The sequence below is a fragment of the Vicugna pacos genome, chromosome 16, assembly GCF_048564905.1.
Source record: "Vicugna pacos chromosome 16, VicPac4, whole genome shotgun sequence".
Lineage (NCBI taxonomy): Eukaryota > Metazoa > Chordata > Mammalia > Artiodactyla > Camelidae > Vicugna > Vicugna pacos.
The window spans coordinates 744165-768239 of NC_133002.1; the positions used below are offsets into that span (position 1 = coordinate 744165).

Sequence of the window (24075 nt, forward strand, 5' to 3'; positions counted from 1 at the left end):
GAAAGAAGATTTGTCTCCCAGGAAAACCATTTAAACATGCAAAGACTGTGATCTTATTTTTGAATATTAGGTTTCATTTTATGACAGATCCTGCTGTTTCGTCCAGCCTATCTATATGAAAAAGCACGAACAAGCCACATTGTTCTGTCCCACCCCTGTCCCTCTCTCACGTGCATTTATAAAAACACAGACATATCTGGTTCCATGCACACTGTACAATATTTTATCGATCACAGTGAACTTAGTTGTATCATATTTCCAGGGGCTGAGAAAAGAAAACACAGAAAGTGGGAAACACTGAATTTGATTATGCGAGGCATGGGGTTTAAAAGACCTGAATTCTGGGGAGGTCTTGTATGTGGGAATAATAAAAATAGGTTTTACTTTAAAAACTGCCCTTTTACAAGCCATCTGACCAAGAGATCTTCCATGTAGTCCTTTGTGTCCAGACACACAGTGCACACAGCAGATTCCGAGGGAGGCTGCTGTTAGTTTCCATACCCTTCTTCTGCTCCTTTTACCTACTGCCAGGCTTCAGCTGGACTCCTGGGGTCTCTAGCTGGGATTATTCCAATGGTCTTCTAATTAACTAGCCTCCGGGCATGCCTTCCTCTGCATTTAGCAAACACTCTGCAAAGGACTCCAACCCCGAAGTCTTCTGATTGGCTGGATTTACATCACTCCAAGTCCTTTAAACCACGCAGAAAATAATTTAAGCCCAAAGATCAGATACACGTTTGCCCTTACGTTCTTCTGTTTGGCTTAATTTTCACATTTAACTCTTTAATGCACCTGGAGTGTTTCCTATGAGATTGAAAAAAAAAATTTTTTTTCCCCAAATAGATACCCAGCTCTCTAGTTGTTTTTCTTGAGTGATCCTGCCTGTCCCCTCTGACCTGTTTTCCCTCATGTCTTGTAAGGTAGTGTTTCAGACACCAAGGTCTGTTCCTGGGCTCCAGCCCCATCCCGCTGTCTTCCCTGCTCCTCCTTCCCAAACACAATTGTGATGGAAGGCGGGGAGCTTTTGGAATGTTTTTCCCATCACGTAGGTTTAACTACTCCTTCGTTAATACCTTCTCTGGAATTTCTCTCTCTGTTCTTAGTAGTTTGTACTTCTGGGTAAATGTTGGGACCATTTTTGATGTCCAGTATATATCCTCCAGAGATCTTGGTTACGGTTGCATTAATCCTGAAAGATCAATTTTGAGAAAATTTCCATCTTTACAGCATTTGGTCTTCTTGTCTAGGAATGTGGCATGACTCCGCATCTTTTCATCTCCTTTTATGTCTCTGAGATAGTGTTAAACTTGTTTTTTATGTAAGTATAGCACATTTGATGGTTGTGTGGTTTATTATAGTTATTTTATATTTTTGATGGCATTCCAAATGGCAGTCTTTTTTCGTTATATTTTCTAGCTGGCTGTTGCTCTTACAAAAGAAAGCTACTGACTTTTTACTGTTTACTTCATACTTAATGACCTTACTGAACTCTTCTCTATTCCAATATTTTTTCGGCTGATTCTCATGGGTTTTTTAAGGAGATATTTTCTGAAAATAGTGATTTTTTTTTTCTTTTCCAATAAGTAAAGGTCATAGTCCTCATTTCTGTTCTGGTTCTCATTATATTGGCTTGAACTTCCAGAACAATGTGAAATCACAAACTCAGTTTTGATCCCCCAACTTTGATGTCCCCCTCTCCCCAGCTTCCCCCACCCCTGCCCCAAATATCCTGACTTTTCCTGGCATTTTCACTAGACTCTCCTTAATGAGTTCCAGCGTCTCTTGGTGTCTTGGTAACTTTCCCACATTGACCCCTGGAACTTCATCTTCTAGTCAGCCCAGCTGCACGAGGTAAGGTGGCCAGATGAAATATAAGATTCCCAATTAAACTTGAACTTTAGATATACAACAAGTATGTCTTAGTATAAGTATGTCCCATGCAACTTTTGGGACACACTTACGATTTAACTGGGTACCTTGTGTTTTTACATGGTAAATCAGGCAATCCTAGTACCAGTTCCAATTGCAAGGCCAGTTAAACCAGTTTCATCTCTGTGATCCCACAGTTCAGTGCACATATGTATATAGATCTATTACCATATCTTTAATATCCTGCTAAAATTATATGTTTCCATGGTACTTAATATCCCCAGAACCTACTAGTGGCCGACATATCCTAGGCATTTAATGTATGTTCGTTCAATGAATTTTTAAAATAAGGGCAAGCAGATCATCACATTTATTTGTTTATTGAGCACTACTGGAACACATGGACTATAAAAGGTTCTGAATCTTCAACAGAGGAATAAACAGGTGTGTGGTTCTACTCAGTACCAAACTATCCAGGGAAAAAGAGAGAAGTGCAATTGCTTTTCTAAATTTTCAGAACTGAAATTTTTTCTTAATCCAGAAGATAAGTAAATCTGTCACTTTCCTTTTGTTAATAGAAAGAGCCACAAGCACTGGAGTGGAGGCAGGAGAGCCTGAACCTAATTCTGGCTCTTTCATTGAATCGGCTCTTTGACCATGGGCAAATCATAGCACTCTCCTGCCTCCTTGGTTTCTTCATCTGTAGAAGTGGTTGTCAAATTTGTGTGTGTGTGTGTGTGTTTGGTGAAGTCATTGTAAAGTCTTGGATTGCCCCAGACCAGGTCTAGGCCCTCAGTACTCACCCTCAAACACCAGGACTTTGTTCTCTGAAGCCAGTCTCTAAGCTACCCACCACATTGTGCTCAACTTCTTTGCCCTCAATACTGCCTCCCCAGGTCACTCTCCACTTCATAACCTTCAAAGACTCCCCTGCCTCCTAACGAGTAGAACCCGAACCCTTCGCCTGGCAATGCACTCAATTCCACCAAGATGCATCTGCCATGTGAATGGGGATTTTCTCATCCGTTTCGTCTGATGAGTGGATAGTAGATACCTAACAAATATTTGTTGAATTAATTAATGAACTAATGCACTTATAATGCTTGGCTTTTGCAGGCCAGCTTAATACTTTTTAAACAACCCTTGGTTTAATATCTCCTGAAAGCTGGTTTACTATCTCCTAAAACATGCACTTTCTCACTGATTTACTGTTGTGCACCTCCTTTTTCCTACCCGAAGGACTACTTGTATAAATGCTTCAGCCCACAGTTAAACTCCCACCCAGTGCAGATTTCTCCTCAGATAATCTTCCCTGCCTGGCTGCCTCTCCTTTCCCTTCCTACCGCCTGGCCCTCATTTGCCTTGCAGTTATACCTGACCTTGTGACATCTCTTCTACTGTTGACCTGAGCTATTTTCTATCTGAAAATAACTCCTTTTATATATCTTTTGACTTTTTATATCCTATCACTGCAACTAAAGTGAAGACTCCTTGAGGACAAGCACTGTGGGATTCTTTGTCTCCATCAGCAGCTGACACAGGGCTTGGCTCAATGGGACTTTATCACCCTACGTGCATATCACAGTCATTGGGGACTTTGCTTATCAGTCACTTGGGGACCCAGGCTGATGGAATGGCCACCATCTTGAACCTTGCTGGTTGCCCTACCAGAGGGCAGAAAAAAGACCTCGGGAGACTTGTCTGGGCAATTAAATGAGCTGGCAAGGAAGTGACTTCTTGATCTTTACTTTTGCCCCTAACAACCACTAGTCATATGACCTCATCCATCCACAAAGGAACTGGGAAGGCAATCCTTTATATGCCAAGAAGGTAGAGAGTCAAAAATATTTGGCAAAGAGTATGAGTGAGTAAAATGGGACACAAAATTTGCTATTGGTTTAGAATGCAAGATAGGCACAACTTAGCCAAGGAAATCTTTTTTTAAAATTATATAAGTTTCAGGTGTGTAGCATTTTAATTTGCCTGATTAAAAAATGGGCAGAGAATCTGAACAAAGTGATCACCACCACAAATCTAGTTATCATCCATCACTGTACGGCTGACCCCCTTCACTCATTTTGCCCACCCACCAGCCCACCTTCCCCTCTGGTAACTACTAACCGGATGAGTTGTTTTTGTTTGATTCTGTTTGTTCTTTTTTTTTTTTTTAAAGATTCCACAAATGAGTGAAATCATACAATATTTGTCTTTCTCCATCTGACTCATTTCACTTAGCATAATACCCTCAAAGTCTATCTGTGTTGTTGTAGATGGCAGGATTTCATCCTTTTTATGGCTGAGTAGTAGTCCATTGTGTATATATCACATCTTCTTTATTCATTCATCTATTGATGGATATTTAGGTTGTTTTCATATCTTGAATATTGTAAGTAATGCTGCAGTGAACATAGGGGTGCATATTTTTTGTATTAGTGTTTTTGTGTTCTTAGACTAAGTATCCAGAAGTGAAATAGCTAAGTCATATGGAATCTCCATACTGTTTTCCATAGTGGCTACACCCATTTACAGCCCCAGCAACAGTGTACAAGGGTTCTCTTTTCTCCACATCCTCTCTAACATTTGTTATTTCTTGCCTTTTCAAAAATAACCATTCTAACAGGAGTGAGATGCCTCCTGGTTTTGATTTTCATTTTCATTTCCCCAATGATTAGTGATACTGAACATCTTTTCATATGCCTGTTGGCTGTCTATATGTCTTCTTCAGAAAAATGAAGATCCTCTGCCCATTTTTAATCAAGCTATTTGGTTTTTTATTGTTGAGTTATTTGAGTACTTTATATGTTTTGGATATTAACACCTTATCAGATATATGTAGTGCAGATATCTTCTTCCATTCAGTAGGCTGCCTTTTCATTTTGATGATGGTTTCTTTTGCTGTGCAGAAGATGTTTAGTTTGATGTAGCCCCATTTGTTTATTTTTCATTTTGTTTCCATTGCCTCTGGAATCAGATCCCCAGAAAACATTGCTAAGACTGATGTCAATGAGATTAATGCCTATGTTTTCTTCTAGGAGTTTTATAGTTTCAGGTATTATTTTCATTTTGAGTTAATTTTTGTGTACAGTATAAGATGGTGGTCTAATTTTATTCTTTTGTATGTGGCTGTCCAGTTTTCCCAACACCATTTACTGAAGAGACTTTCTCCATTGTATATTCTTTGCTTCTTTGTCACAAATTAATTGTCCATATGTGTGGATTTATTTCTGGGTTGTCAGTTCTGTTCCATTGATCTCTGCACTTGTTTTTGTGTCAGTATCATGCTGTTTTGATTACTATAGCTTTGTAGTATAGTTTGAAGTCAGGCAGCATGATACCTCCAGCTTCATTCTTCTTTCTCAAAATTATCTTGGCTCTTTGGGAATCTTTTGTGGTTCCATAAAAAATTTAGAATTTTTTGTTCTAATTCTGTGAAATATGACATTGGAATTTTTATAGGGATTGAATTGAATCTATAAATTGTTTTGTGTAGTGTGAACATTTTAACAATATTAACTTTTCCAATCCATGAACATAAAGTATATTTCCATTATATTTGTGTCTTCAGTTTCTCTCATTATTATCTTAGTTTTCAATGTACAGGTCTTTCACTTCCTTGGTTGAATTTATTCCTAGGTTTTTTATTCTTTTTGATGTAGTTGTAAATGTGATTATTTTCTTAATCTCTCTTTCTGATAGTTCATTATTAGTGTATAGAAACCACAGATTTGTGTATATTGATTTTGTAGCCTCTGACTTCACTAAATTTATTGGCTCTAACAATTTTTTTGTTAAGTCTTTAGAGTTTTCTGTATACCGTACCATACCTTACCATACCGTACATACTGTACCATACTGTACCATACCATATCTGCAAATAGTGATACTTTTACTTTTTCCTTTCTAAGTTGGATACCTATTATTTCTTTTTCTTGCCTAATTGCTGTGTCTAGGACTTCCAATACTCTGTTGAATAGGAGTGGTGAGAGTGGGTATCCTTGTCCTGTTCCCGGTCTTAGAGGAAAAGCTTTCAGCTTTCACCACTGAGTATGATGTTAACTGGTGGCCTTTATTATATTGAGGTATGTTCCCTTTATGCCAGCTTTGTGAAGAGTTTTTATCATAAAGGGATATTAAATTTTGTCAAATGCTTTTTCTGCATCTTTTGAAATGATCATATGAATTGTATCCTTCATTCTGTTAATGTGATGTCTCATGTTGAGCAACCCTCCATCCCTAGAATAAATCCCACTTGATCATGTTGTATGATCCTTTTAATGTATTTTTATATTTGGTTTGCTAATGTTTTGTTGAGGGTTTTTCAATCTGTGTTCATCAAGGATAGTATCCCATAATGTGTGCATGTGTATGTGTCTGTGTGTGTGTGTGGTGTCCTTGTCTGGTTTTGGTATCAGAGTCATCCTGGCCTTGTAAAATGTGTTTGGAAGGGCTGCTTCTTATTCAGTTTTTGGAAGACTTTGAGTAGGATAGGTATTATAATCTTCTTTGACTGTTTTGTAGAATTCAGCAGTGAAGATGTCTGGTCTTGAGCTTTTGTTTGTTTGGAGATTTTTAATTTCTGTTTTAATCTCCTCACTAGTAATCAGTCTATTCAGACATATTTTACCTCAGTTTATATTATGCATTATTTAACTAAGTATTGTAATTTTAGTTAATTTTACTACTTTTGTCTTCTATTTGTGCTTGCTTTATAAGTGACTGCTCCACTACCTTTATTATATATTTACTTTTTCCAGTGAAATGCTTTCTTTTGTCTGTTTTCTTATTATTACTTAGTGCTATTTCATTTCAGCTTAAAGAAATCCCTTTAACAGTTCTTGTAGGGTCAATTTAGTGGTGATGAACTCTTTTAGCCTTTGCTTACTTGAGAAATTCTTGATCACTCCTTACATTCTGGTTGATAACCTTGCTGGGCAGAGAATTCTTTTTTTTTTTTTTCATGGTGGTACATTTTTATAGAAAATACTTATCACTGTAAAACATTTAGCTGCAGTGTAATCATACATTTATCTGTTCAATGATGGTTTACTTTTCATGGTGTCTTCATGGCTATTTTCTTGAGTTAGATCATATTTGTCCTTTTCAGGGGTCTGCTTGCATTATTTTGTAGAGGACCCAGGAACATGCTTGGTAAGTGCTCTTCTTCTTTTTTTGTTTTTTACATTTTTTTTTTGAGTAATAGTCATTTTACAATGTTGTGTCAAATTCTAGTGTAGAGCACAATTTTTCAGTTATACATGAACATATATACATTCATTGTCACATTTTTTTTTCACTATGAGCTACCACAATATCTTGTATATATTTCCCTGTGCTATACAGTATAATCTTGTTTATCTGTTCTGCATTTTAAAATCCCAGTCTGTCCCTTCCCACCCCCTGCCCCCTTGGCAACCACAAGTTTGTATTCTATGTCTATGAGTCTGTTTCTGTTTTGTATTTATGGGGTTTTTGTTGGTTTTTTTTTTTTTTTTTTTTTTTTTTTTAGATTCCACATATGAGTGATCTCATATGGTATTTTTCTTTCTCTTTCTGGCTTACTTCACTTAGAGTGATATTCTCCAGGAACATCCATGTTGCTGCAAATGGCATTATGTTGTCGGTTTTTGTGGCTGAATAGTATTCCATCATATAAATATGCCACAGCTGCTTTATTCAGTCATCTGTTGATGGACATTTAGGCTGTTTCCATGTCTTGGCTATTGTAAATAGTGCTGCTATGAACATTGGGGTGCAGGTATCATTTTGAAGTAGGGTTCCCTCTGGATATATGCCCAGGAGTGGGATTCCTGGGTCATATGGTAAGTCTATTCCTAGTCTTTTGAGGAATCGCCATACTGTTTTCCACAATTGCTTTCCTTGCTTCCCTCTTCCACTCTTAATGATTTAGATGTCTTCTTTTACAATTTTGTGTTTATTCTTTTTGTAATTCATGGCAGTTATCTCCTTTCCAGTTATGAGTTTCTCATTTTGTGTAGCATCCTGCTTTTTTTCCATTTAGAGTAGACCTTTCAATATTTCTTTTAGCATGGGTTTAGTGTTGCTAAACTCTTTTAGTTTTTGCTTGTCTGTGAAGTTCTTTATCTCTCCTTCTATTCTAAAGAATACCCTTGCTGGATAGAGTATCCTAGGCTGCATCTTTTTTTCATTCAGGACTTTGAATATATCTTGCCACTTCCTTCCAGCCTGTAGTGTTTGTGTAGAGAAATCCGCTGAGAGCCTTATGGGGGTTCCCTTGTAACTCACTCTTTGTTTTTCTCTTGCTGCCTTTAGGATCATTTCTTTATCCTTGGCTCTGGCCATCTTGATTATGATATGTCTTGGTGTGGGTCTGTTTGAGTTCTTCCTGTTTGGGACCCTCTGAGCCTCCTGTACTTGGATATCTGATTCTTTAGGTTTGGGAAGTTTTCAGTCATGATTTCTTCAAATACCTTTTCAATCCCCTTTGTTCTTTCTTCCCCTTCTGGAACCCCTATTATGTGTAGACTGGCACACTTTAGATTATCCCATAGATCCCTTATATTGTTTTCATTGTTTTTTATTTGTTTTTCTCTCAGCTGTTCTGATTGGGTGCTTTCTGTTGTCCTGTATTCTAGGTCACTTATTCGTTCCTCTGCATTATCTAGCCTGCTTTGTACAGCCTTTAGGTCAGCTCTCATCTCAGCAAATGAGTTTACTAATGCTACTTGGTTCTTCTTTATAGCTTCTGTTTCATTTTTGACATATTTTATATCTCTAAACACTATTTCTTTTAGTTCTTTCAGTACTTTGATCACTTCTTTTTTGAAATCTTGATCTAGTAGGCCATCAGTGTCTATTTCCTTGATCGTGCTTTCAGGGGATTCCTCTTGATCTTTTAATTGGGAGTGGTTCCTCTGCTTCTTCATATGGCTCATATCTCTCTGGCACTGTGGCTTAAGGAGTATCAGTTATCTAGTTCTCCTGGGGACAGTGTGCTCTTAATGATTTTATCAAGAGGTCTTTGTGTCTTCGCCCTGTTTTGCAAACTCAGCTTGCTGTTTCCAGAGGCCCTCTGTTGGTGCCCTTGTCTGTGCTGCTCCCAGTGGCTGTCGGCCCAGCAGATTGCGCCCCCTCCCAGCACTTGGTCAGGTGCTGAGCTCTTACCCGGTGGGCAGACGGGTCACACCCCCTCCCGATGCCACAGTCAGATGCTGCACTCGGGGTGGGGGGGGGAGGCAAGTGGGCAGATTGCACCCCCTCCCAGGACCATGGTCAGGTGCTGCGTTCCTGCCAGAAAGGGTGGTGGCCACCCACCCTCTCCCAGCACCAGTCGTTCTGCTGCTCTGTGCAGCTGCCCACTCCGTCTCAGGTCAGCACTCCGAAGGTGGGCTCAGGGAATACCACGGAATGGCCCTGCCCCTGCTCCATGCCAAATCTCAGCTTCTTGTTTGTCTTGGCCATGCAAGTTCTCTGAGGTGCCAGGGAAGAAAGATCCTATCTGCCTTGGGCTGTAAACAAGTCTCAGTCCTGCCTAGGAGGTTGTGGAGCACCTCCCACCCCATGCAGATTCAGGACTAGGCCCCGCCCCTGCCCCGGCTCTGCACACAGGAGGAGATGGCGGCTGTGGCTGTGCCCCGCCTCTCTTCTCATGAGAAGCACCAGTAATGGTGGCACAGGTCTGAGGAGACAAAGGCTACGGCCCCCTCTCCCCCCAGGGCACACCAGCTGTGTTGCTTTGCTTTTTTCGCAATTTATGGGGGACCGAGGTTGTTCTGCTCCGTATCCCCTCCCAGCCACAGCGTGCATCCCCCTGCAGTCCCCTCGGGCTGCCTCAGTGCAGCCGCTCCAGTCTTCCACCCGGCTCTGGCAGCCTGTCCCGGCTCCTAGCTGCCAGCTCACGTCTCGGGCTGGGTGTCATGGGGGCCCTTTGTGCCTGTTTAAGTCAGTTCTGTCAGTCACGGGGTGCTCAGGGCAGATCTGAGCCTCGGGCCAGCTCCCCCTCCATCCCACTGGCCTCTCCATTGGAGAGGGGAGACCCAGCCAGCGAGCGCCAGTCCTCCTTTGCCTCTCCCTCCCCGTGGGATTGGTCCCACACTGTTTTGCTTTTTCTTCTTTCTTTTATCCTTTTCTCCTACCAGATTTTTGGTGTCTTTGTCTTTCGAAGAAAGCGATGTTCTGTTGGAGTACAGCAGGTGCTCTGGTTGGCTGAATGGGTCCGTAGATGTGAGTTTTGGTGTATTTGTGGGAGAGGGTGAGCTATAATCATCCTTCTACTCCACCATCTTGCTTCTCTCTGGGGCAGAGAATTCTTGGTTGGAAGTTTTTTTTCCTTTCAGCACTTTGAATATGTTATACCATTCCCTTCTGGCCTGTAGCATTTCTGTTGAAAAATCTTGTAGGATTTCCCTTGTACACAACAAGTTGTTTTTCTCATAGTGCTTTTAGGATTCTCTCTTTATCCTTAACTTTTTTTTTTATCCTTAACTTTTAACATTCTAAATATAGTTTGCCTTGGTGTGTGTCTCTTTGGGTTCATCTTATCTGAAACTCTCTGGGGTCCTGAGACCTGGATGTTTGTTTCCTTCCCTTAATTAAGGAAGTTTTCAGCCACTGTTTCTTCAAATAATTCTTCTGGCCCTTTCTCTCTCTCTTCTCTTCCTGGGACCCCTATAGTGTGAATGCTATTCTGCTTGATGTTGTCCCAAAGATCCCTTAAGGTATCTTTATTCTTTAAAAAAAATTGTTTCATTGCACTATTCTGCCTGTGTGAGTTTTATTGCTTTGTCTTCCAGATCACTGATTCATTCTTCTACCTCATCCAGTCTGCTTTTGAACCCCCTCTAGTGTATTTTTCAGTTCAGTTTTAACTTCTATTTGGTACATTCTTTTATTTCCTGTAACTTTGTTGAAGTTCTCACTGTGTGGATCCATTCTTCCTAAGTTTGGTGAGCATCTTTATGACCGTTGCTTTGAACTCTTTTTTTCAGATAGATCACTTATCTCTATTTCATTTAGTTCTTTTTCTGAGGTTTTTGTCTTATTCTTTCAATTGGAACATATTCCTTTGTCTCTTCATTTTGCATAATTCTATGTTTGTCTCAGTGTATTTGGTAAATCAGCTATCTCTCTCAGACTTCAAGGAGTGGCCTTATGTAGGAGATGTCCTGTGGGACTCAGAGGGGCATTCTGACCTGATCACCAAAGCCAGGTGCTCAAGGGGACACATGCCCCTTCCTGTTGTGGTAAGGCTGTAGTTGTTGCTGCAGTGTACAAAGACTGGTCGTGGGGCCTGGGCGTGCCTTCTGCAGGGAGGCTAGCCCCCAGACCAACTATGAGGCCCAGCCATGGATGCCATGGGGTGCTGGTGGGCAGGTCTGGTCTCCAGGCCAGCTTTGAGACCTGCCCACAATTCCTGTGCACACAGGTGGGTGAAGCTATCATCCAGTTGCCTATACGGCATGACCAAGGTGCAGGGTGGCCAAGGCTCTCAACGGGACATGCCCACTGGCACTAACAGGTTAGAGAGTGAATTCTAAAGTGACACTTGCCAGCACCAATGTTAACAAGGTAGCCTGAGATTGCAAAAATGGCTCCTGCCAGTGTCTCAGTCCCCAGGGAGTGTCCCAACTGGTTCTTTCCTCGGTAGCAGAGACTTCAACGTGAGTAAGTGGGTCCCCTTCAACTGTGGTCCATATGCTTTTTAACCTGGTGTTTTTGTCCTGGTTTTCAGGTCAAGTCAGTCTGTGTGTGAGCCCTTTCAGAAAGGATTTTCCTTTCCTTGCAGTTTTGTAGTTCCTGGGATTATTCCCCTGTTGGTTTTCAAAGTCAGGTGTTCTGGAGGCTGGTCTCTCCTGTGCAGGATCTAGAGGTTGGGGTGCCTGATGTGGATGGTGCTTGAATCCCTTGCTCCTCAGGGAAAAGATCCCTTTGTGATCCCTCCAGACTGGGGATCACAATGCCTGGGCTGTTTTTTTGTTTTGGGGTTTTTGTTTGTTTGTTTGTTTTTTATTGGTGAGACCGTATCTCTGCCTCTTCTACCCTTCTTGATGCTGTCTTTGTACCTTTTGTTGTGGAGGCTCTGTTCATCCAGTTTTCAGGTCGCTTTCCAAGGGAGTATTCCCTGTGTAGCTGTAGATGTGCTGTGTCCATGGGAGGTGTTGAGTTCAGGAGATTCTTATACCACCATCCTGATCCCACCCACTCAGGATACCTTTTTTTTTTTTTTTTTTTTTTTTTTTTTTTTTTTTTTTACTGAAAGTATATAGCTAGCCAAGGAAGCTGGTAGTGAAATATAAATTGGGAGGGAGAAGGGCAAGAAATGAGTGAGTTTTCAGACTATGCCTAATTTCCTCTCTAAAATGATAAGTTGCCCCTCTCAGAAAACTGGGCACTGTTTGTGATCATACGTAACTGATTGGCAACAGCTGTCATATTTCAAAGCCAGTGTCCAGCACTTCCCATGAGTTTTGTCCATTTCTCCCCTCCCTACCCACAATCCCAGCACCACTGGTTTTGACAATTTATTATTACAACCTTTCTGGCTCTATTCTCCTGGACCAAGACTTCCTTGGCTGCAGACGGAGGCTCACAAACCACTGTATTTTCATGACTGAATGAAGAGTTTATTTCTCCAACATGCAAAGGGAGACTTGTCCCCAAAAGCACTCCTAAGATCAAAGCTGAGCTACTAAAGTGTTAATTGGCCAAGTATGACTATCAAAAATTAGTTTCTGTGTGAACCAGTTAAAACAAGATAATTGGGAGTTGTCAGCACTTCTAAATATTTATACCAGTCGATACACAAATTTATTTACATATCACCTGCTTGCAATTTTTAATCACTTCTGCTCTATGCAAAGTTGCTCATAAACCATTAGATCATTTCTCTTGATACTTAAATTAAAATCTAAACTTATTCTAGTCAACTGACAGAAAGCTAAAATATTTTTGTTCAAATTCATTTGACAGTGTGTATTTTTGACAGTGTGTTTATACTCCTCATTTATAAAGGAAAGTGATACTGTAGCCATCCTTTCAAAGGGAGATTTCTGATTTTTTTTCATAGCCAATTCATTCTACTTTCCCAAGTGGTATTCATTAATCCAATTTTGTTGATTTTCATTATATCTCTGGAGTGTTAAAACTTTTCTTCACATTTCTGCAATTGGTTAGCAATATCAGTCCAGCTTTGCTTGACATCTTGTCTATTATTGTGCATCAACTCTATGCTAGTCCTGAAATATTAAGAATGTCCTAAAAAATTTTTTTTAAAGAATGTCCTCCTGTTGGAGGAATAATCCTTCTCTCTCCCTTTTAAATCCTCACTCCAGTCATAAACCACTCAACCACCTCAAAGCACATCTCTACCCGCACCTTCCTTACCATTTTGATGTTTGTTTACTTTATCTTCTTTTCCTGCCTTCTGGAAATAAGAATCCCCATGACTTTCTAATGCTAACACACGCATTAAAATGCTAACACTTACATTAAAATACTTAAAATTGATAAAGTGTATTCTTCTTGTTATATGTGACATTCAAGTTGATGGTGAAAGACTTTGGAGAGAATTCCCACCCTTTGAGGATAGTCCCAGGATACCTTCTGATACATTTCCATCTGTGAATAGTATTCTCTATGCTTTTATGTTTTCATGGAGTTGTGATAGTAAATATTCAATTTCATTGCTTTATTTTCACTTACCATTGTGTACCATAAGCATTTCCTCCCTGTAACTTCAACTCTTCATAAAGCTTGTGGTGTTTTTTTTTAATGGTTATATGATAATCCCTTAGTAGATACGTGTACTGTAGTTTAGTCAAACCATCTCTCGCTGGATTTGAGAAACATTAGATGAAGTTCGGTGCCTGGATCTGACTACTCACTCCCTCTTCCTGTGGATAGAAAATATATTCAGAGAACAATGAAGAAACAGATGGAATCCAAAGTTCTGAATCCACATTGTGGTTATCAGCTGTGGATCATAGCAGAATGCTAAGTGTTATCTAGGGAGAATGGTCGACTGAAAAATTTGGAGAAAAAAGAGAATGTTCTTGGTGTCAGCTTTGAAATAGAAATTTGAAAATGGAAATTTTGTGCCAAGACGTGAAAAAAGTTCATTGTAATCCTGTGCTTCCCATATCCTTTGAGGCAAAGAAGGAAACCTGCTCCCACATCCTGTTTCCTCCCTCAGATTGGCATTTTAGACACTTGCAGAATTAAGGGGTTTCAGTGGTGGCCCTCATCTCCAAGTCTTTGCATGGCTCATTTTCTATGCTGCGTATTTTAATCTTTTTCATTTTCATCCCAGGTGTGAGCCCTGCATTTTACCCCTCTCCCCAGTGCTGACTCCTGAGTGGGCTCTTTCCAATGACTCAGCTTCCACTGCTTGGAGCAGGGTGCTCGAAAGGGAGAGGCATCTGTCTCAGTGAGGATCATGCTTGTGCTTTCCCCAGAGTCTCAGTGCCTCGCCCTACTCTTTGTATTTCTCCATCTGTTTCAGGATCCCAGGAGGCAGTATGTTCATCTTTGCTTCCTACCTGAAAGTCTGTACACCAGTGGTTTTCTAAATGTGGTAGCATTAGTGCATCACCTGAGAGCATATTAGAGATGCAGATTCTTGAGCTTCATCCAGATGCATTATATCAGAAACTCTGGGCATGGGACACAGATACCTGGGTTCTGGCAAGCTCTCCAGGTGAATCTAATGCATGCTAAACTTGAGAACCACCACTGTTGACCAGTCTCTGAATGTCATACCTTTTTTGCTTGCATATTTATCTCAGTGGGCACTTGTCCTCAACAGATCCATACACTGACGCTCTTCCTGATGCAGCTGCAGCTTGCATGCTCAGGTGGAAAGTACATCCTTTTATCATGTGCTCTTCCCCCAAAACTTGCCTTTCCTCAATTTTTTAAATTTCTAGACCTTAAGTGAATTATGCTGCTTCATTGGTAGCAAAGACATTCATCTTTGCCACCCTCATCCCTATTTCAGTCACAAATGCCTCTTGTGGTTCGTTTGTATCTCATTCTGCACTATTCTCAAACTTAGCTGTTTTTATGCATATATATATAGTCCATTTACAATGTTGTGTCAATTTCTGATGTACAGCACAATGCTTCAGTCATACATGAACATACATGTATTCATTTTCATAGTCTTTTTCACCATAATTTAGTACAAGATGTTGAATATAGTTCCCTGTGCTATACAGTATAAATCTGTTGTTTATCTATTTTATATATAGTAGTTAGTATCTCCAAATCTCAAACTCCCAATTTATCCCTCAAACTCAGCTGTTTTTGAAAGTGTAATAGACATCTCAACTGGGCCTTGACCTTTTCCATATATGGCGCTAATACCCTTGGCCGGATCACAGTACCTCCCTTCCTTTCTCTGTCTCTTTGCTTTCAGCCCATTCATCTGTTTTCTTCATGATACCACTCCAGATTTTCTCCTTTGAGATCTTCCTTAATAAGGAGATATGAAGTCAGCAGTTTTAGAAGCTGCCAAAATACTCAAGGTGCAAACAGATCTTGTCCATGTCTAGGTCTCCAGGTTGGATGATTCTGCTCATCAGCCGTAACAGTTCGACTCCATCTGGACTCAAGTGTTGTAGTCCAGCCTGGTTTTCCTGAAGGTGGTTTCTCAATCTCAGTGCTCCTGACACTTCAGACTAGATAATTCTTTGTTTGGGGGATTAACCTGTGCATTGTAGTAGGTTTAGCAGTCAGTAGCTCCCCCTCCTCAAATCATAATGATCAATGAATGTCTCTAGACAGTGCCAGATGTTGCCCTGGGAGGTCGGGTGCAATTCACCTACGGTTGACTGGCTCATTCTCCTGAAGCCATCTCTTAGAGGACTGGAGCATACCATTCCTTGGGGTCCCCGCTGCAATCACTGTGTTATCTTGGAACCAATGAAATAACCCCTAGGAGTTTCCACTCTGATCTGCCTAGTCATTCCTCATAGTTCCATACAGTCCACATAGCCCTCAGCGTGGCTCTCCCAGTCCATTCACCAGCTTCCCAACAGCCCCCTCCATCTGAGCATCCTCTGGAGCATTAGTGTCCTTTGTTTCCTTTCTTTAGTATTTTTGCTGGATTTTTTCAGCCTCAGCCACACTTCTTTTCTAACTTCAACTTTGAGAGCATTTAAAACACTGTAGGTTCTTATCTGTCCAATTTAGTCTCTAAAATCTCAGCATTTCTCCTAAAGTAATAACTCCTTTCTTTCCACTCAGTCATAGCTTCTTCCTTCATTTTTCTTTCCTTTCTAACCGCTTATGTTCTCAATGCAAGATCAAAGCCCATATTTTAAACCAACTCCATTCTCCCTTAACTGTGTAAGCAAACCTACCCTAGAAACAGATAGTTCAAGAAAATGGTGTTTTAAGTGTACTTCTTAGCTGAATGCCTAAAGATAACAAACCAGGGATTCAACTCCTCTTTAACCATTATCTGGGTCAGGGGTGTCTTAAATCCCGATCATAATCAGCTATGGATTTAAGAAATTGTAGCTTTTTTAAGAAATAAGCCCTATGGAACAACAAAAAATGTCAATTTGAGAGCATTCAGCAGAGAGCCCCAGGAGCCTGTAGCCAAGCTACCTGAATCAAGAGGTGAGTCCTGGGGAAGGAGGGTATAGCTCAGTGGTAGAACATGTGCTTAGCATGCACGAGGTCCTGGGTTCAAGTCCCAGTACTCCCAATATATAATTAATTAATTAATTAAATTACCTCCCTCAAAACAAACAAAAAAATTCTTAATTAATTTAAAAAAAAGAAGTGAGTCCCTCCACAGTCCCGTCTCAGGCCTGTGCGATTCCAAACAAGATAAACGAGAACCCCAGATGGATCAGCTGAGCTGGTGTTTCCAGTTGCCCAGCACTACCCTACGGGCCAGAACCGCTCTCTCTCGGTCTCTCTGCTCTGGATGGAACCTAGCTGGGGTTTTGCTGTTGTTGTTGTTGTTGTTCTACTTAAAGTCCCAATAATCCAGTAATGGCCTCAGCAGCACATTTCCTGCAAGCCGTCACCCCCAAACAAGTCCAGCACTGCCCATCTGCACTAAAGTGGGTCACACCAAGATCTTTACCAAAATCTGTGGTCTCGTGTTCTGGTTCTCTGCTCTCCAGATGTTTGTATTTAATCTCAAGGTTTCCAGGGCACTGACTTTTTGCAGATCAAGATTCTAATCCTTCATACCTCTCCTTCACTGACTGGGTATCAAAGTACCAACTTCACTGATAGCTGGGGAGTATCCAGTAAATCCAAAATACACAGCAACGGGGACACTTCACTGCAGAAGCCTAAGCCAGGCTTCCCTCTCCCCTCCTCTGAACTGAAGAGGCAAGCCCAGTGCCACATGACTGTAACTGCCATGCCCCATCACTGCTGGACCTGATTGGCCGCATTAAACAGGAGCCTGGAGTCACGTGCACACAAGAGCAGCAGCCCGCAGCCAGGAAGCCTCCCTCCTATGGGAAACGGCCCAGTGGATGTCCAGCTCCCAGTCTTAGTAAGTCCACCTTTTCCTGGAGGGAAACAGAAGTTAGGGAGTGAAGAGAGAACCCAGACTTGCTCACTCCAATAGCTGTCACTCATGGCTGTGTCCTCACACAGAGCACAGGGAGACAGCAGAGATGTGGCCCCTTCTCTGCACTGACTCTTTGGACTATCTATACTTTCCCTGTTTTAAGAAAGCTTTACTATATGCCAGGTGCTATTTTAAGTGCTTTCCCTATAGGAATGCATTGAATCTTTCCAACAAACCTAGGGGAAAGCCAGTATGACCACCAGTTTACAGAGAAGGAAATTGAGGCTGAGGGAAATACTTTTGAGATTTGAACCCAGGTTATGCATCTCATGGTATTCTTACTCAGTGGCTTTCTTTTAGGTCCTCAAATAAGACATGCTCTTTCTTGCCTCAGGACCTTTGTACAAGCTGTGCCTTCTGCCTGCAATAACCTTCTTTCTTTCCTTCAATGAGTTGTTCCATTCTAGCTCTTAGATTTCAGCTTAACTAGAATGCCTCAATAAATAGCCCTGATCTGATACCCCAGATGAGAGCAATACCCTCAATTGTGGTGGACAGGACTCATCACAACTCTTTTCAGTTTCACTCTCCAGTGCATAGGAAGAAAAACTGGGGGTTGTGGTTTCTGAAATTTTAACAGTAATGTCACTGAGTGATGGAACGGTGGTTGTTTGGTTGGTTGGTTGATTTGTTCTGTTGTTCTTATTCGTTTGTTTTTGCTTTCTATATTTTCCAAATTGTCCTGTGACTAGACTATACACCGTGTAAGTGGAGTAGTTCCCAGCCATAATGCAGGTTGAGGTATGCCAGTAAGTGTCTGAAGAGACCAGAAGTGAAGATGAGTGGCTTTGTGGAAATCCTTGAGCTGCAAAATCAGAGCGCCAGATGGATCATCAATGCAAACATTACACAATCCAAGAAAGGTGGGAGAGAAGAGGAAAGCTGAGAGCCCATGCTGGGGTCAGAAGGGAGGCACAAGGGAGCCTTGGAAAACATCCAATGATATAGGGTAAGATATGGCCAAACGGGGGCGAGCGATTACGTGGACCAAGAGCAGCATAGCAGATGGCCTGGAAGGACCACTAAGACTCAAGGCCAGATAGATCCTGCCACTTATGCAGTTGTACTTTGGAGGGAGAAACAGTAGTGACCCTGTTGGAAAGAACCATGGGCGCGGGAAAGCCTAGTTTTTATTCAGGTGAGGAGGTGTCCTGAGAAGGCCAAGACAGGTCAGTTCTCTTACTTTAGAACAGGGGTCCAGAAAGCACGATGAAAAAGACAAGACAAGGAGGATAGAAGGGCATGGACCCAAGAAGGAGGGGTCTGATTGAGACAGGAAGGAAGGAGCTAAGGATGGCTAGAGTAAGGGTCAGCCCTTGGCACGGGCAGCAGGATTAGCAGCATGAAGGACTCAGAAGGCTGGAAAATGGGCGGGGCACACACGGGGCCCGCTCCTTGGGCACACTCTACCTGAGGCAGTCACACAGGGCCTCAGGTTTTGTTTCATGCTCTGTTGTCATGGTATAAAGTTCTTAATTGTTTTAGAACAAGGTGCCCTACTTTTTCATTTTTGCCCTGAGTCCTGCAAATTACATCCCCGGTCCTGGACACAGGTATAAGTAACCAAGGCATCCTGGATGTGGGAGGCTGTTGGGCAGATGGACTCCTGTTGCTGGAGAAGCCTGGAGTTTGATTCATTTAACTGCTGTCTGTTGAAGAGCCCCTATATGTTGAATATTCTGCTAGGTATTGCAGAAGACAAAAAGATGAATAAGAAGTTGCCTGGGTTCACGCTCTGATTTGTAATGAATTTGAGCCACGGTTCTCCTATTCAGAGGGTTTTAGAGCAGCATCCATTAAGGTCGTCTTTTGTGAGACACAACTCCAGCGTAATTTTCAGATTTCATGTATATGGACTTCATGTTTTTGGAAGTGTCTTCAAAGGAAATGGTTCATTAAAATTGATCACTTGATGTGTAAATACCTGACCATTGACCAGCTTTCACAGTATCTACAGCAGGTTTCATTCCTTGCCAAAAACCGTCTCTTTGGCATTTGAATAATTAATCCTTAGAAATTCAGTATTTAATTACAAGGTTTGGACGATAGTAGCCTGTGAGACATGAAAGGGTATTATGAGTCTGTATTGTCAGCTGACACAGATAGAAATTTGAAAAGAGATGTTTGAAAGTAGAAGATATTCTGAGCCAGATAATATGTTAATGATCCCAAGGGGGAAAGATTTAAGGATAAGCAGAGCTTTAAGACATCTTTGGTGTGAGCCTTTAGTTAAGCAGCTTTTACTCTGCCTTTAAAGAAAAATTTTTTAGCAAGGTTATTACCTCAGAGCTTGTGCAAAACATCAGAGACCTTTCTAGATACTAAGTGTCAGCTAATCAGACAGAGGTGATGGTGTGCTCTGCTCAAAAAAAAATATAAAACTAGGAGCCAAAGGAGCCAAAAGATCTAAGCTCTGTTTCTTAAACAAAGCTCTGCAGCCCTCTGGACTTCAGCTCACCCATCTGTAAGGAGACATCAGGTGAGAGGACCCCATGTCGTTAATGATGTCACTCTCTACACCAAGCTCTGCTCTGTCCAGCCCAGGTAGCATCTCTGGCCTCCTACAACTTCAGAAATTCAACTTCCTGCAGGGAATTTAAGTTTACTGGTAATTTCAATCAAAAGAATTAACCTCCAAGAATGAAAGTTTTTACTGTAGGCTGTGAAAGAAGGAGGAAAAGGAAAATATAAAAGAAAAAGTAGAAAATGACAGTGGTGAGGACAGTGACAAAGCTTAAAAGCTTAAGTCCCGCACTGAACACTTCTGCAAAATCCTGGGAAATACTATTCTCACAGCCGCATCTGACTTGAGATTCTACTTTAGGACCTTGGGACAATGGAAAAGTCTTACACCACCGAACAGTAAACAGTTTGGGATTGAATGTTAAGCATCCCTGTAATTAAAGGCCCTGCATCCTCCCAGCTGTTAGGAATTTCTCACTGCTTTCCTTTCTCTAAGACTGTGGCCTCCCTGCTGCCCAGCAAGCTTCCTTCAGTTTACTTTAGGAATTTAGTTTCTCTCACTTTCTTTGGTAGCAGAATTTAACTTCCACACCATCTATTCAAGGTCTAGGCCAACTTTGCATTTGCAAATACCCATGAATGTACTCTGCCAAACAAAAAGCCATCTCCTCTGGGTTTCACTCTTCCCTGGTACAAAAGAATTAGCAGAGTTCTTCCAGATTCCACCACATGATGCCAGAGGAAGAGTTGAGAGCGGTGGTTCTCAGCCTTGGGAAGGGTGAGGTGAACTGGCCTAACTATGCCCCTCCCAGGGATATCTGGGACTCTCTGGAGACATTTTGGTTATCACAACTGGGGCAGGGGGTGGGATAACACTGGCGTCTAGTGAGTAGAGGCCAAGGACACTGTTAAACATCCTTCAATGCGCAGGGACAGTCCCTACAACAAATAAATATCTGATCAGTGCCGAGGTTGAGAAACACTGAAACAAGAGAGTGATTTTCCCACTGATATGAATCAGTTCATTCCACCTCCCAGAAGGCAGAAGAGGCTAGTCAGTTTGGGTTTTAAATAATATATATATATATATATATATATATATATATATATATATATATATGTATATATATATAAATATATATAAATAATATATAAATATATATATATTTTACCATGCTACATTTGTTTAAAAACAATACATACTTGTCTTTGTCAGTTGAGGGGTTTGGAGTATAGAACTCCTAAATGAGATCTATGTTTCCTAAGGTATAAAGACCTCTGGGTTCCTAGCACTGCTATTGTCTTTGATAGATTTACCTGTTAGGGTCTTAACAGTTACATGTTCCAATAGCTCATCAGATTCAACAGGTCAAAGACTGTGGTTACAGCCTCGGCTTGGGCTCCATCCCTTCTCACCTGAATCTACTGCCTATCCAGTCATTAGTTTCCATCGAAATCTACTCTTCCTCCCATATTCCTCATCTCTGTACTACGCACCCAGTCCCTCAGAAATCACCTAATCCCTTGTGTCCCACTCACCCCTCATCCAGTTAGCCACCTGGTCCTACTGACTCTCCTTGGTCCCTCACCTATTGATCTAGCTACTGGTAGATCTGTCAATCTATCTACCTACCGATCTGTCATCCATCTGTTTAATCCATCTATTTTATCTCTCTAACCTGTCCATCTGTCCACCCATCTTTCTCCTCTGTCACTGACAACACTGACATCTAGGTCAGTTCAATAACTCCTTCTGACTACCCTTCCTTTCTCCAGGCTGACCTGGCTCCCATCCACAGCTGGGCTGTGACCAGGGTGATTTTTTGACAAAGGAAGTCTGTTCATACTTCCCCTCTATTTTAGAACCCTTTAAATATGCTTCTTGGCTTTGAAGGTGAAGTTAAACCCTTTACCTGGAAGAATTATCTGACTCTCTCTTGCTTATCTCTGTCACCACCGCTGGTCACTTTTTCACATGGAATCCTTTCGTCCAGCTGCTTTGAGCTATTTCATGTTGCCTTGGCTCCTGTCCTCTCTGGGCCTTTGCACGTGTTCTGCTGAGAGTGCCCTACCCTACCTCTTCTTGCTCACACCTGCTCTCCTTGAAATCTCAGTTCTGCCCTGACTCCTCTGGAGAGCTCCCCTGCATCACCTCGGCCATTGCGCCCCAGCGTGTCCCTCCCAGTGCTTCACAGGAAGGGTTCTTCAGTCACATAAATTTGGGATATTACCCCTCCCTGGAATTTATAATAAATATTAGAATATTTAAAGCTCTGAAAAAGACTATAGTAGAAAGACCTATTTCACTATCTTTAATCCAGTATTTCCCAAACTTAACTTGAACATTTAACTTTTTTTTTTTTCCCCACAAACCGTTATCAGCCTTCTTTGGAAAAATCTGCTTTAATCTGATTTAGGAAGGACCTCCTTTGCTCCTGTAATACCCCAGACCTAACTGTGTCATAGTACTTACCACACGTATCACTGTAATTGTAGTCATTTTCTAGAAGGTCTCCCATGTAAATGCCTTGGTGACAAAATAATAATCACCATGTTTTAGTCAGTGTTATAAGTTCAGTACGTGGGACACATTTAAAATATCTGGTATATGTTGATAAATGAATATATCATCAGCCCAGAAGGGCCGTCTACCTCATTGCTGTTGATAGTTAACATCTATTATTTGAATAGAGTGTGCGGTAAAATTGTTTTGCCAAAATATCCCCATATCCAAGACAGAATTCAATTCCTAGTATCATTGGCATGCTTTCTGGGAGCGCCGTGCTTCTGCGGGTTTGTTACTGCCCTCATCCTGAAGATGAGAGTCTCTCTACCCTTGGTCTGTTATGTTACCTTGGCTTCAGCATAGATGTTTCTGTATTGTCTTGGGAGTCATACTTTAAATTTGTTGCTGTTGCTTTGTGTTTTGTTTTTGAGAAGACCATGCCTAAGGAATGCATCAGTTGTGCTTAACTTGAAAAGAACACTTGTACTCCACATTTGCCAGGAGGAGCCTGAGAACTTGGAGGCCTCCCCCACTCCACTTAGTCGAGGGGTCCTGGCCTAGCAGCCTGTTCACCAGGACAAGAATCTTCCTTTCCCTCTCACCACTGGCAGACCCCCTGCTGCTTAGGAGACCCCAGAAACCTCCCTGCCTATGTGCTCAGGGCCCTTCCTTCCTTGTGGGTCGGGAGATCTGGATGTGTGCAGACGAGTAGCCGTGGGGAGAGAAAATGCATAAAGTGTTAAAGGTGACTTAGCAGTCTGAAGGTGGAAAAACAACATAATCAGAAACGGTGGCTCTCTGTGAGGTACCCTTGAAGGAAGAAATCAAGAGAACTCTAAAAGCAAATAATGCAAATTCCTCGGGAGACTGGAGAAGTTATTACAAAGGAGCAATCTGAGAAAAGGAAAAGAGTTCTTGGAACTCAGAAACATTGCTGAAAACTGAATTAAGTATCTTGAAACTTGGAAGAATTATCACGTAGAGAAAAAAACTTCAGAGAAATAGACATTATGTGTGCAAAGTGACAGCTATGCATGGAGGATACATCCTATTATAAAGGGTGAATAGGTTCAACCTTCTTGAAGAGTAATTAGGACTCTCCAACTAATATTAAGCTGCATATACCCTATTATAAAGTACTCACAATTCTAGGAACTATCCTACCATATTAAGGCATGAGTCTTTAAAAAAAGTTCCAAATGCCTTCTCATTGCAAGCTTACTGTAATAGCAAAAAAATTACAAGCCACCTAAATGTTCATCAGTACTGGGACTGGTTAAATAAATTAGGGCATGAACATAAATGAATTTCTATTTAGCCACTAAAAAAAAAACATGAGATGCATATAGACTGACTTGGAATGTATGTCCACAAAAATACTATTAAGAGAATAAAAGCATATTATAAAGAATTATGTAGCATGACCTTGTTTTGTTGAAAGAATTTTAATGGTATATGAGTATATGTATGAAGGCTTACATATGTATATTTGCTTTCAAAAGCATAAAAAATTTGGAGTGATACCCTCATATGCTATTGATACCCTCACATAGTATTACCTCTGGGAAATGAGGCTACAGTGTTGGGCAAGACATTTACTTCTTTATATACTTCAGAATAAATCTGTGAGGCTGTGAACTCTTTTAATTCATTTTGGTGC

The 24075-nt window shown here is 41.2% G+C and overlaps 1 protein-coding gene across 15 annotated transcripts in view; it reads left to right on the forward strand.

Moving 5' to 3' along the window:
- Positions 1 to 24075, forward strand: part of ANKFN1 (ankyrin repeat and fibronectin type III domain containing 1) — a 288349-nt gene that overhangs the window by 33166 nt on the left and 231108 nt on the right. The window contains exon 1 of one of the 15 annotated variants that reach the window (XM_072940151.1): positions 6977 to 7017. The exons of 13 other annotated variants lie outside the window; for them this stretch is intronic. The gene's annotated coding sequence lies outside the window, so the exon portion shown is untranslated. Of the gene's footprint in view, positions 1 to 6976; positions 7018 to 18320; positions 18396 to 24075 lie in introns of those variants that run through there. One more of the 15 variants, XM_072940145.1, reaches the window with a different exon arrangement.